Here is a 13777-nt window from a genome sequence, read left to right on the forward strand (position 1 = left end):
GCATGAAGCAAAGTAAAGGTTCGGTTCCTCCCTTCACCTCTGTTTATCGAGGTGATTAACACACCTGTGGTAGACCCGGGGTCACCGGTGCAGGAGCGGAGGACAGAGCACAGGCACAGTGGTGGTCAACGGTCTCGAGATCCAGTTTAAAGAATCTATGCTTTTCCAATCAGGCTGTTTTCCCAAACCCTATTTTTTTTTTTTGGTAGATTATTTTCACTGCATCTGCAAGCTGCTAGGTTCAAAACTGAAGGTCCACTGGTCAGAATAAAGGACGAGGGGGCCTGTGGGTGGCCGGTGGCCTGCACGGCCCGCTCGTTGGTCACACACGGACACACACACACATTCCTGGTTCTTGGGACACAAGCTCATGAGCGCCTCATTCTCATTCCCACACCAACACCTCCATCTGTTATTGTTAAAACCCTTGTGCACACACACTATCAGAGCCTTTATAAACTAAAGCAACTCACAAAAGGTAAGAATAAGAGATGGCTGGGTGCTCGCTAAGGGCTTTATCTATGTGAACATGTGAGACACTCAAGACAGCGTTACTAGGGACGGACTAGCATCATCCCCATTTTACAGAGGGGAAAAGTGAGGCCCAGAGATGCTAAGCGACTGGCTGGAGGTCACAGAGCTCTAGGTGGCAGAGCAGGGTCCCAGGCCCAGACCGTCTGCTGGCAGGGCCTGGCTCTTGGTCCCTCTGCTCCCGCTGCCCCTGGTGTCAGCAACAGTGAGTCTTCCAAGGCTTGGTTTGTCCAGGGAGCCTACCGGGAGGGATGATCTTCGCCAGGACCTGCCCTCAGTGGGTTCCAGAAGCTGCTCCTTAACGTAGATATGGCAGGAGCTGTTGGAGGGTCTCCGTCTGACCTGCGGGCTCTGCCCTGATTCTACCTGCGTTTTCCTCTTTGCTGAAGAATCATCTGTGGGTGTCAGGAGGGCCCCCCTGTGCTCGTCCATGCGGTCTGAACTTTGGGGATCAACAGCCTGGCGCAGGCTCCCTGCTGACTGGCGGGCTGCTGGGTCGATGCCCACATCCTGACCCTGCTGAGGTCAGGGCTCCACTCCCTGGGAGGGAGCCCCAGGGGACCACGGTGATGCCAGCCCGGTCCTGCCCCTCACCTGTGCCTTCTTGCCCCTCCCCATCCCTTCATGCCCCTGCCGGGTGCCCTGCCCCCACTGGATGACCCCTGCCCTGGGGTCTCGTCTCTTCGGAAAGAGGACCCCAGACGGGGCGTCTCCACATCTCAGGGTAACTCAGCACTTCCCGGAGACGGCAGAGGACTTGGCGGAACGACTTAATTCAGGTTCTAGAAGGAGAGCCAGCGTCCATTATATAAACACGGAGAAGAATACCAATCCCAAGAAAATAACCAGCATCTCTGGAGCCCCTGGTGGGAGCTGGTGCTGACTCCCCTCCGGTACTTCTCTCGGGGCCTGTCCCTCAGGCCCTAAGGGCCCCGGGACTGGCTTGCCCACCTTCATGGTCAGCTCCCACCCTCGTCTGCTGTGGCCGGGCGTCACCACCTGCTCCCACACGTGCTCCCCGATCTCACCCCTGCGGCCCCCCTCTTCCCGAGCTGGGACACAGTCCCCAGGTGTGTCTGGGGGTAGACTCTCTCCCACTTGGTTTCCGAGCTGAACAGGGTGCTCCCTTCGGGATGACTCTCCTGCCCCAGGGCCTCGTGGTTGTTTAGGTGACGGTTAATTCATAGAGTCTGAGCGGCGGTCCCGCTGCCTGCGTGGATTGTCCCCCACACATCATCCCACTGGGCCGTGCATGGACCACCTCCCCGGTCGCGGTGTCCCAGGCCTGGAGGCTCACAGAAGGCAGAAGGGGCCCCCAAGTTCCTCTTTTCTTGTTCACGCTTGACCCCTTTTCAGTAACACCCCAGACGACTTATTTTCTATGGTTCTGTCTCTGGGAAGACACCTGCGCCTCACAGTTTTAAAAAAGCAAATCAATGCAGATGATGGTAATGTTTTTTAGGTCCAGCTGCAGGGGCTGCTGCTCTGAGCTGGTGCTGGAGGAACCCCAGGGGTACGGGCACAGTGTTTGCTGAAGCGCGCCCCGGGGGTACGGGCGTGAAGGTGTCAGCAGCAGCTGCTGTCACAAGGTCCCCGACCTCGGTTTCGGGAAGAGCAGAGCCGGCCTGCTCAGGGGCAGCTCAGCCCCCCTGTAGGAACTGTCCCGGACTCTATTTCTCATCTGGTCCATGGAGATGTAGCCCCGGATGCTCCGCACACGCCCCCACTGCCCCCCACACAGCACCAGGGATCTGCTCCTTCAATTTCTCACCATTTCCTCCAAGCACACCTTTCTTATGCTCTGTCAAGACTCGGGACACTTGTATTTTCTTTCCTTACCTTAATGAGGACAGAACAGCGGCCCCAACAGTGTCCACAGGAATTCTCAGAATGTGTGCGAGAGGGACAGGGTCCTGATGAGGGCAGAGGAGGCAGGGCACCAGGAGCAGGAAGGGACAGACGAGAGCAGGGGCGGGAGGTGTGGGGCCAGGAGCCAGCATGCCACGCAGCCTCCCGAAGCCAGGGAGGCAGAAGCAGGCTCTCCCCTCGAGGCCCAGAAGGCCACGGGCCTGCCAACGCCTTGACTTTGACCCTGGAGGACCCTTCCAGAGCTCTACGCTCCAGAGCTCTATGGTGATACATTCCGGGTGGTTTTAAGCCCCCGAGGGCGTGAGAGTGTGCTTTGGCAACAACAGGAAGCTCACGCAGCACCCAAGCGGAGCCTCCTGGGCTCTGTTCCTCCCCTCGTTTCACCCGTAAACCAGCACGACTCCCATTTTGTAGGGAAAACCTTAAAGCCAAGCTTTAACTTGTCACAGGAATGAGGAGGGGGCTGGGGCTCAGCCACTGCGGATGGAGGCGGAGTCCTGACTCGGTGTGTCTGTCCTCTCCCCACGGCAGGGGCTGAAGCGACCTGACAGGCCTCTAGTCCACAAGGAGGGGAATGTGGGGGTGGAGAGCAGTCAAAGGAAACTTCCAAAGTCCCCTGTGATCACCCTGTCCCTTTGGATGTCCCCAGATCGGGGACCTCTTTGTCCTTTCCTTTTAAAGCACCTAAGTGCAGGCAGGGCAGGAGCAGCGTGGGACCCCCGGGGTCCCCCCCACACAGGTGGGCCGCGCGTGGGGTGTGAAGGACTCGCTCACCCAGACGTCTCCTCTCTCTGGAAGCCGACCTGGGTCTGGGCGATGAGGTCACTGGGGCCCTCCCTAAGGAGGGGGCCTCTGCCCCGCCCCTGTGTCCGGCTCTCCCCAGCATCCTCACGGCCCTCCCATCACTACCCCTCCTTCCCCGTGTGTCCTCCCTCTGGGTCATCCCCGGAGACGACTGGGCGCGTCTCGCTGGCACAGGCACACTGAGCCCCCCAGGCCTCACAGGGTCACTCTGCACTCAACACAAGCTCCCGGAGAGCAGCTAGTGAAACCCTCAGCCTCCAGTGTTCCCTGAACCCCCCACCCTTCTGGCTCTAACTCAGGTAGGGACTCTCGTTGGCCAGTAGCTTTGGGCTCTAAACGTTTGGGGAGAAGTCCCTTAATTTCTCTGGCAAATTAGCTCTTGCACGAAGCCACTTCCTGCTTCTTCCCCCCTGAAGTCTGCCGCCTTCCCGTATTAATCAGTGTGGACAGGGCCCCTTTCAGACTGCGGACCCTGCTTCCCCACCCCTCCACGCATGTGCAGAGCCATGGACGTGGTTCTGGTAATAAGGAGGCTGCTGCCCCTTTGCTGTGCAAGGTCTTCCGGCTGCTGGGGGGTGAATGCTTCCTCTAGGGCACCCAGGGAGGACTTGAGTAACAAAGACAGAGGGCGGGGAGAGCCTGCTGCTTGCTGCAGACTCCCCACCAGGAGGGTGTTAGCCCTCCCAGCAGGGTCCAGCGGTCATGGTGAAGGTTGGGTCCCGCAGAAGCATGGGATCCTGGAAGCAAAATTTGGTTTTGGTTTTTAGCAAGAAGGTGAAATCTGTGATCTGGGGGACTTCATCTCTACACTGTTCGTTTTTTTTAAAGGCTTAGTTAAAAAAAAAAACACAAAAGATAATGCAATCACCCAACATAAGCATGTGAGTGCATGTGTGGAAACCAGAAGCTGTGCCCGCTGTTGAAAATAGCCAGTTGACTGCAGATACAGACAAGCGGGCCTCTCCCCTGTGTCCGCGGTCTGCTGTGCCGGCAGGGGGCGCTTCGGAGCGCTCTCCGCTCTCCGGCCTCTTAATGATGCAAGGATGAGGCGCATTCCTTCCTGCAGTTGCTGCAACAAATTACTGCAAATTCAGCGGCTGAACGGAGCACAGACTTATCATCTCACAGTTCTGAAGTTGAGTCTGACATGGGTGTCACTAGAGCTGGAAGCCAGGCACGGGCAAGACGGCATTGCTTCCCGGAGTCTCTGTGTCATTCCAGCGGTGGCCCCGTCCGCGTCTTCCCAGGGGACCCCGGGCTGGGTGAACGGTCCTCACATGGCTTCATGGACTCTGGGACGTGTTCCGTGCAGTGAGCAGAGGAAACGTTCCCCCCGGCAGAGCTGCAGGGACAGAAGTGTCCGCAGTGACCGTAGGTGCACCTGCCAGCGCAGGGGACGTTGAACACCGGCTTCGTGCCCGGCCGCCCGTGGGGGGGGGGGGCGCCCACCCCTCAAGTGTGGCCCAGAAGAGTTATAACCCCCAACAATCAGAACTCAACCAAGTCAACCTGAAAGTCTAACCAGGTTTATTAGATGATCCCCACCTTGGCGGGTAGAGGGGAGCTCCACCCAGCTGCACAAAAATGAAGGCTTTTCAAGGTGGAGAGGGGGCGGGGAAAAAGAAAGTTATTAGCACAGAACCTGCTGTGCCGGGCAAGGTCACCAGAAGGGGTCAATAGTGGATCATCTCCTAGTGCTGACCAGGTAATTCCAGATTGGCTGGTTAAAGGTCACCTGGCCTGAGTGACTCATTCTGGACCCGCAGTTCGCTTTTCAATAATCTCTGTCTCTGATCAGACTGTGGGCTTCCCTGAAAGAGGTGATCAGACTGAAGGCATCTGGGCCCCTCCCTCCTCTGCTCCGTGGTTCCTGAAGCTCCTCCCGCCTCTTGCGTGGCCTTCACGGGTCGGGACGTTCTGTTCCCTCCCGGTGCACTCACCGCTCAGGACCTCAGGTTCACACTGTTAGGCTATTTCATGCTGCTCCCATCTCTGGCGCTCGTCTGCTTGGTGCTTAGTGGCCGTGAACACACGCTTAAAGCTTTTGAGGAAACACAGCGCCAAAGGGAGATTATTGTGCTTGTTACAAACAGAATAATCCCCAGCGTCTGGGGTGCACTTTGCGCCCATGGTCCCCGAGAATCAGAATCGTGGAAAGACCTTGCAGAAGGAGTCACTGCTGAAAGCCAGGTGGCTCGCTCAGAGTCCACCTTCCCGGAAGTGCTAATCCAGGCACAGCAGGTGGTGTGGCCGTGACCCAGACACGTCCTTGCTGGGCTCACAGTTACCCGGCACTGACCCGGGGGCCAGGGTCCAAGGGTCTTTGTCAGACAGCCGTTGTCACGGCAGTGGATTCTGTAACCTCCTTCAGAGTTAGAGAGAGGATCTGGTCACATTCTGACTTCTATTTATTTCTAAATGTTTATTTATTTTAAGAGAGAGAAAAGAGAGAGAATGAGCAGGGGAGGGGCAGAGAGGGAGAGAGAGAGTCCCAAGTAGGCTCCACACTATCAGCGCAGAGCCCAGCGGGGGGCTCGGTCTCACAACCGAGATCGTGACTTGAGCTGATATCAAACGTTGGATGTTCAACCAACTGAGCCGCCCAGGTGCCCTTATTTCTATTTATGTCTAACCACGGAAGTATGACCAAGGGAAGTGAGTCCTTCCGGTGTTCATTTCCATTTTTTTCTAACTCAGTGATGTAAATCCAGGGAAATCGACCAATGAGATGCCTTATTTCGCTTGTGAAAAGCCAGGGCACAGCTAGATAACGTGAGAGGCATTGCCCCGCTGGCCATGTCCAGCCTTAGGCATTCAATTGTGCAAGGGAAGATGAGGACCATGACAGAGACCTTGTTGGGACGCACCCGACATCCACTAGGTGGCACTGTTAACAGACAGATGGGAGTTTCTAGCCACCTATGCAGAGTCTGAAAGGCAGTTACCCCGGTGGTAATAATGGTCTGGAAGCATGGTGATAGCATCCACTTTCCAGGCCAGTGTCAGAGCAGAGGAAAGTGTTCCAAGTTGACCCGGTGTCTTGGGAGAAAGCCATCTACCTGGATGTCAGCCTCTTCTGTTCCTCGCCAATCTGACCTGCGGCCTCCAGCCTTCTTCCGCCGGCAGAGTCAAGGCTGGCTGCTGTCTGGTCAGTGACGAGCACCCGCAGTCCCTTCCAGGGACACTCCCGGGAAGTCTTTGCCCTTGACAGCCCCGTTGTGTGGTCTGACAGCGGTCAGACATCTGTATCCGAGACTCCACGCCGGATTCGTGCCCACGAATTTCTCCGAAGATGACACACATTTGCAGGAAGTTTCTGTGAAAGCATTGGCCGCCTGGAAATGACAAGACACTTAAAATATGGCCGTGGATAAAGATCTGATGAGTTCATTATTACGACGTTGACAAGGAAATTTGGTTATTTTGGGGAGCACACATTTTAAGATACTAACTAGAATCACAAGTGTTGACATTATATCAGGACGTATCAGATTTCCAGAAATTGTGCATGATTTCTGGAACACTTATACACACAGTACAAAGAAGGCTTAGTGTTACTTTTTATTTCATTCGCCTTTCCATGTAATTTAACATATCAAATATGCCTAACTCGTTTAATATCTTCCTTTTTATAAGGAGTCAAAACAAATCTTTGAGATGCTCTAGGACTCCCTGGGGACACAAAGTTGAAGGTCAAAAAGACCTTATTTAGAATTCAAGTTCTGGGAAGTTTGTCAAAAATATCAACATGGTTTTTTTAAAGACTTGATTAAATAGGGTCCTAGGTCACCGTGACTCAATACTTCATTACTTATCTAACCAAAGTGGCAATTAAAGTCTGCGCAGGCCAATATAGAAAATTAAATAGCATAAAAAGAATCTTTGTTTTTCTATGCAGATTAAATTAAAGCTAAAAAACTTCCGCTTACAATTTCTTATTAAGAGCTGACCAATAATCTAAAATACTTTGTCCTTTTATCAAAGAGAAAAAACAAATTCTAATTCCATACCAATGTTCTTTTGATATTAAAACTCATTTTTAAGTAAATTTATTTTAATTTTAGCCAGCTTTATCACCCTTGAAAACTTCTTTTTGCAGATGGTTTTTGCACAAACTTTCTACAACATTTTTTTTCTTTCTGAATTCAGACTGCCCCCACCCCATATTTTCTCTCTCTAAATATCCAGACTCTTTCTAGGGACAAAATCATTTCCTTTTTCTGTTAATAAAGCGTCTCCATACATTGTCGCTTTTATTACCCCAAACATATCCTACTTTCCTTGTGTCCTTTACTGTTTTGCTTATTATTTCTAGTAGCTTTGGCCACATACAGAAGTTAGAATTCTTAACCCTCAGCAGCTAATTCCTAATGAAAATGAAGCACTAGCAGTTGTGAACTGTTTCTTAGACCAGCATTCCTTAGACTTGCAAATTTATAAATACCTTTCCTAATTCCTAGAAACATATGTTTCTTTATAGCACAATCTTCCAATAAAGCACAAAAAATGTTTACTAACAGACCCAAATTTATCTTTAGTTTCTCTGTAATAGGAAACCCAAAGCAGAAAAATCTGTGTTCCACAATTAACATTGCTTCATCTATCCTACTTGGAGATAATCTAAACCCTCAAGGAATTTCCGTCATTTAACTTAGCAAAGCTCTGAAGTTTCAGATTGCCAAAAAGACCCTGGCGACTATCTTCAGAGACACATACCACAAAACATAATGACTGCTAAAAAGTTTGCCTAAAAACTCTTACCTCACGTGCATCTATAAAGACCATTTGCTTACAACAATTGTGTTTGAATTACTCACAAAAACTTCAGAAGACATCAGAGAACGCCAGCCAGCATCCTCGGTTATTGTTTGGCTGACAAATTTTGCAACACAGACAACAGGAACTCATTTGGCTAATAAACCAGGAAGGACAAAAAGTGTGTGTCTGCATAATACTCAGAATTAATGAATCTAAGACACGCCCATTTCAATCAAACCAATGACCGTAAATTAGCTTTAATATCAAATATGTCCTAGATCATGTGAACATGGAATTCATTTGGATTAAATTCCTATTTTAGTTTTGAGAATTTTTCTAAATGCCAAGTTTGTATAAACACTTGCTTTTCTTTAAGCCAATGGAACGGAGCTATTTTACACGTTCATTTTGGTAATAACCGTCTGCGGTTAGAAAATGTCACACATTACAATAAACGCACATTAACATATAATTAGACTTACAGTTTTAAAAATTTTAGCATTGAGATGGATGTGATAATGCAAAACTCACCAACTCATAAAAGAGCAGTTGGGTCCAAGCTATTTTTCTAGAGAACGGAATAAGTTAAGGTAACCTGCGGAGGAGGCAGCGAAATTTTTTCTACGAATATTTGAGGAGAAGATACCAGATTTCTCATTTGTCTCAATTTCAGATAACCTTTCCCTCTTCTGCTCTACTTCCGATAAGAATTACCTCCGAGATCGGTACTTGTAATACTTTTATCTCCAAGGCACCAGGAAAAAATGTAGATTCCACGGAGAAGGACTTTGGTTTCCTAAGGCCAATCATTTACAAGCTTTTTGAGAAAACCAGACGAGGTCTGGGGAGGGAAGGGGGGGAGGTGAACTTTGAATTGCCTCTCCAGCCGCATTTCTGGTTTTGTCAAGATTTGTAAGATAATATGCTTTTATTTCCTCCACGAATTTGGTTCCAGTGTAAACGCTACACACCCCCTTCTGGGTTGGATATTTCTGTGTGTTAATTGTAGTTTTCCCTTGGCTGTTAAAGAGAATAAGTACTAGTTAACAAGAGAATTCCTCAGAATCCTGTCAACTCCGGGAGGGGCTCACAGGGGCTTCCTTTACAAGTAGATGTGAGGTGTCCGCAGGGTCACTAGCTTGGTGGGCTGCAGGCGGTCCTGTAAAGGGGATTTAGATGCAGAGGAAGTGCAACAGGTGTTCAAACAGGGAGAACACAGTGAGAATTACGCCTGTGTTACCGTCTTTTGTGTTAGGTATCTGTTGTGTCTTTTAACTTTTTTTATCATTTTATTTTTTGTGTTTTTAAGTTTATTTATTTTGAGAGAGAGTGTGTGTGTGCAAGCAAGGTGGGGGGGAGAGAGGGAGAGAGAGAGAGAGAGAGAGAGAGAATCTCAAGCAGGCTCTGCACTGTCAGGGCAGAGCCAAACACAGGGCTTGAACTCACAAGCGGTGAGATCATGACCTGAGCCAAAACCAACAGTTGGATGCTCAAATGACAGAGCCACCCAGGTGCCTCTGTTGTGTCCTTTTTTGAAAAGAAACTTTCAATGAAGCTATTTTTGGAATGTTGAAGACTTTGCTTTCAAGTCCACTTTTTTTTTTAATTTATTTTTGAGAGAGAGAGAGACAGAGCCTAAGTAAGGAGAGGGCAGAGAGAGGAAGACACAGAATCTGAAGCAGGCCCCAGGCTCTGAACTGTCAGGACAGAGCTTGATGTGGGGCTTGAACTCATGAACTGTGAGTTCATGACCTGAGCCAAAGTTGGACACTTAACCAGTGAGCCCCCAGGTGCCCCTGAAGCCTACTTCCTAAATTAGCTTGTCTCCTCTGGATTGCTCCTCATAATGGTCATTGCAATTTTGGGCTGTCATTCCCCTGAGAACCCAGGAAGTTTGGTGGAGTTAGCCCATATCTCTGTCCCCAGCCCGACAGTTACCAGACCAGCCAGATTAATAGCCGGAGAGGGACGTGCCGCATGGTCAGGCTGTGTGCTGCTCCACAGCACACCTTGTTGCACAGAAATTCCCCGGCGGCTGGCAGGTGACGAGGGTCAAACTAAACCAGTGAACGACCAACTTGTCCTAACCCAGGAGTCTCTGAGCTGGTTGGCCAGCCGCCCTGACGGCTCTTGAACGCTCAATCCTTGGCCACCAATTTTTGCAGCTTTGTGGCCTCTGAGATCTCCATTAGCAATTAACCTTTATCTCGCATGCCCAGTAAGAGAAACTACCAGTAACCAAGAAAGTGAACCATGGACAGCAGCAATAACCAGAGAACTGGGAACTGGCGGAAAGACTGGACCAGCGGACCTCACAGAGAGGGGCTGGGATGGATTCCCACTGTGGAGTCTGGGGGCAGACCCCAGGCTGGGGGTGCGGGCATCCCCGTGGAAGGGCTCAGAGAAGGTCCTGCATGAAACCAGCAGACCCCGTTCAGGGTGGGGGAGCCTGCAGCCTGGGGGTGGGGGCGGGGTCCCAGCACGGAATGGTGGACGAAACTGAGGGCTGAGGACTGAGGACCGAGGTGTCTCCTTGTCCCAAATGCGGTCAGAAGTTCACTCTGATCCTGACCAAATCTGTTAAAAAACAAAATTCAACTAAATAAATTTGGAGATCTACGTGGCTCTATTAAGCAACTCATCAATCAGGCAGCGCCCCATTCCACAAGCAGAGGGGAGCTCTGTGGGACTGCAGAAAAGGGGAGACTTGTAAAGGCAGAGAGGGAGTGCCAGGGGGAGATGATGCGCAAATAACGCATTGTTTCAGGCAAGGTCGCCCTCCCGTAGGAGGACAGAGGGCTTACCACCAGTGCTGCCCAGACAGCTAGTGCGGCTCCGTAAAGATCGCCTTCCTGGCTGTTGGAAACTGGGGTCGGGTTAGATATCAACTCTTGGTTTGCTGACAGGGGACCCTAACACGAATGACTCCGTTTTGGGTCTGTGGTTTTCTCTTTAACAAAACCTGAAATCTAAGCCTGGAGCCCCATAGGGGTCTTAGACAACACGGCCCACAGCAGCGAGCAAGGGTGTGTGGGTTTGTGCAGGGATGGCCATTTGCAGTGACAGAAGCTGAGAGATGGTGGGTGGGTTGGGCGTGTAGTTCTCTCTCCAAACTTGGAACTGGACGTGGGTCTCTCTGCCCTTTGGACTGAATGTGTCCAAACCCAACCTGACCTTGGGGTTTTGGACTAGAGGAAAAGGCAAGAGGGAGGCCCGAAAGGGAGCTGCTGAATTTCTTGCTGATAGCAGCACATGACGCCACACATGTATTTGCATAAATAAATGAGAAATGCACCTGCTTGTGTTAAAGCTTGTGAAGCTGCCCTTACCAATTGTGTGTGTGTGTGTGTGTGTGTGTGTGTGTGTGTGTGTGTGTGTGTGTGTGAGATCCCCATGGCCAAGAAATCTGTTATCACACCAAATGTAGCTCAGCCCAGCTCCCAGGAATTAGACTCATTTAGCTACGTACTGGTGACACATTGGATATTGTTGAGCATTTTCTATGGGAAAATTCATATTTGGTTTTTATGACTCCTGTCTACCGTGACCTTTCTCCTAGTACTGTTATTCCAACGCTAAATGCAGGGGTGGCTCAGAATCCAGACCTCAGCCTAAGCTCCCTCTCCTTAGAGAGCCCGTTCACCCCCATGAGTCCAAGACTTCAACTGGCACACGTACAGTGTTGACTTCCAAGTGTGGCCCTTCAGCCCTGGCCTCTCTCCTGAGCCTCCCTTCTGCATCACCAGATCCATGCCTGAAATTCCCATCTGGACATCCCATGACCTGCAAAACACGAGTCTGAAAGACCCAGCTGCCCAAAGACAAGCTGAACGAGTCGTTGGCAGACCCCAGCTGTGGTCAGAGCTCTGAGGTGAAGCTCCCTGGGGACTTTGAGAAGGAGGTTTACCCCTGGGGAGAGAGAAGACCTCAGCGGTTCGTGGCTCTCAAGTGCTGTAAGAGCACGGTGTTCAGGGGGAGCGCTGGCCCTGGGGGCGGAGGACCCACCGTGGGGGCGGAGGACCGAGGTCAGGCTGCCGCCCACTTACACCGGGGCAGCTGCAGGCTCAGCAGCCTGCCTGCCTGCCTGTCTTCCTTCCTTTTTCTTCCTTCCTTCCTTCCTTCCTTCCTTCCTTCCTTCCTTCCTTCCTCCCTCCCTACTTCCTCCCTCCTTACTCTTTCTTTCTTTCCTTCTTTCTTTCTTTCCTTCTTTCTTTCTTTCTTTCTTTCTTTCTTTCTTTCTTTCTTTCTTTCTTTCTTTCTTTCTTTCTTCTTTCTTTCTTTTTCTTTAAGTTTAGTTCTTTCTTTTGAGAGAGAGAGAGAGAGAGAGAGAGAGAGAGAGAGACCATGCAAGTGGGGAAGGCACAGAGAGAGAAAGGCAGAGAGAAAACCCCAAGCAGGCCCCACACCACCAGTGCAGAGCCCGATGTAGAGCCCACAAACTGTGCGATTTTGACCTGAGCTGAAGTCTGATACTTAACCAACTGAGACACCCAGGTGCCTCCATTGGTCTTTCTTATTGGACTGTCCCTAATATTTACGTAAATGATGCTCATGTTTTTGACATGCACACATGTAGATAGAGCTCACACCTTTGAAATGCAGGTTTTCTTCAAATGTTCTGCCTTTGAAATACATTCATGCCCTTGAAGAGCACATATCCTTGAAATCAAGACGTGGATTTGAACTACACCATTTATGAAGCATGGAGGATTGAAATATTGTTTTCTTTAGCTTATACCACAGACATTTGTTTTCTGGAGGCTGGAAGGTCAAGGCTGTGGTGTCGACAAGATTCGTTTCTCCGAAGGTGCCTGCTCATCTGGCTTGTGGGTGGCCGTCTTCTCTCTGTGTCTTCGTGGGCCCTTCCCTCGGAGTCCTGACGTCAGCCATGTTAGCTTAGGGTTCACACACACAGGCTTCTTGTAACTCAATCACCTCTTTAAAAGGCCCTGTCTCCAGTCACCTTCTGAGGGACTAGGGCTTTGGGACTTCCAAAAAATTCAGCCCATGATATCTCCCCAGCTACTTGGCTTGTGGGGTAGAAGGTACTTGAATCAAATTATATTTAGCAAGGAGTCAGTTAACATACATTCTGTTCCCAAAGAGTCACAGCTGATCTTTTTTTTTTTTTTTTAACTGAAGCACAGTTGAGCTACAATGCTATGTTAGTTTCAGGTGTACAATACAGTTATTTGACATTTATATACATAGGAAATGACCATCACAATAACTCTACTTATCATCTATCACCGTACAATGTTATTATAGTGCTAATGACTGTATTCCCTATGCCGTGCTGTTCATCCCCAGAGCTTACCGATTTCATAATTAGGAGTTCGTACTTTTTTGTTTAAATAGTTTTATTGGGCATTCGTACCTCTTAATCCCCTTTACCTTTTTCACTCATCTTTTTCACCCCCTCCCTCTGGCAACTGCCAGTTTGTTCCCTGTTTTTATGAGTCTGCTTCTGTTTTGTTTGTCCATTACTTTTTAGATTCAAATATTAGTGAAATCATATACTTGTCTTTCTCCATCTGACTTATGTCACTCAGCATCATACCCTCTAGATCCATCCATGTTATCGCAAGTGGCAAGATCTCATTCTTTTTGTGGTTGAGTAATATTCCACTGTATATATTTGCATATGTGCCGCATTTTCTTTACCCACTCATCCAGTGATGAGTTTTTAGGTTGTTTCCCCGTCTTGGTTTTCGAAAATAATGCTGCAACAAGCATGGGGGCCATATATCTTTCGAGTTAGTATTTGCATTTTCTTTGGGCAAATACCCAGAAACAAAATTCCTGGATTATATAG

The 13777-nt window shown here is 49.9% G+C and overlaps 1 long non-coding RNA gene across 2 annotated transcripts; it reads right to left on the minus strand.

The window, feature by feature from the left end:
• Positions 1-4714: 4714 nt before the first annotated feature.
• Positions 4715-8670, minus strand: LOC115276659. 2 transcript variants are annotated; one of them, XR_003902043.1, is made up of 3 exons: positions 8494-8670; positions 6264-6539; positions 4715-5245 (listed from the first exon to the last, which is right to left on the minus strand). It is a non-coding gene; the product is annotated as an uncharacterized LOC115276659 (long non-coding RNA). The 2 variants fall into 2 exon arrangements; XR_003902044.1 differs by lacking the exon at positions 8494-8670 and adding an exon at positions 8022-8099.
• Between the last annotated feature and the right edge of the window lie 5107 nt (positions 8671-13777).

The sequence above is a fragment of the Suricata suricatta genome, chromosome 13 (genome assembly GCF_006229205.1).
Source record: "Suricata suricatta isolate VVHF042 chromosome 13, meerkat_22Aug2017_6uvM2_HiC, whole genome shotgun sequence".
Classification (NCBI taxonomy): domain Eukaryota; kingdom Metazoa; phylum Chordata; class Mammalia; order Carnivora; family Herpestidae; genus Suricata; species Suricata suricatta.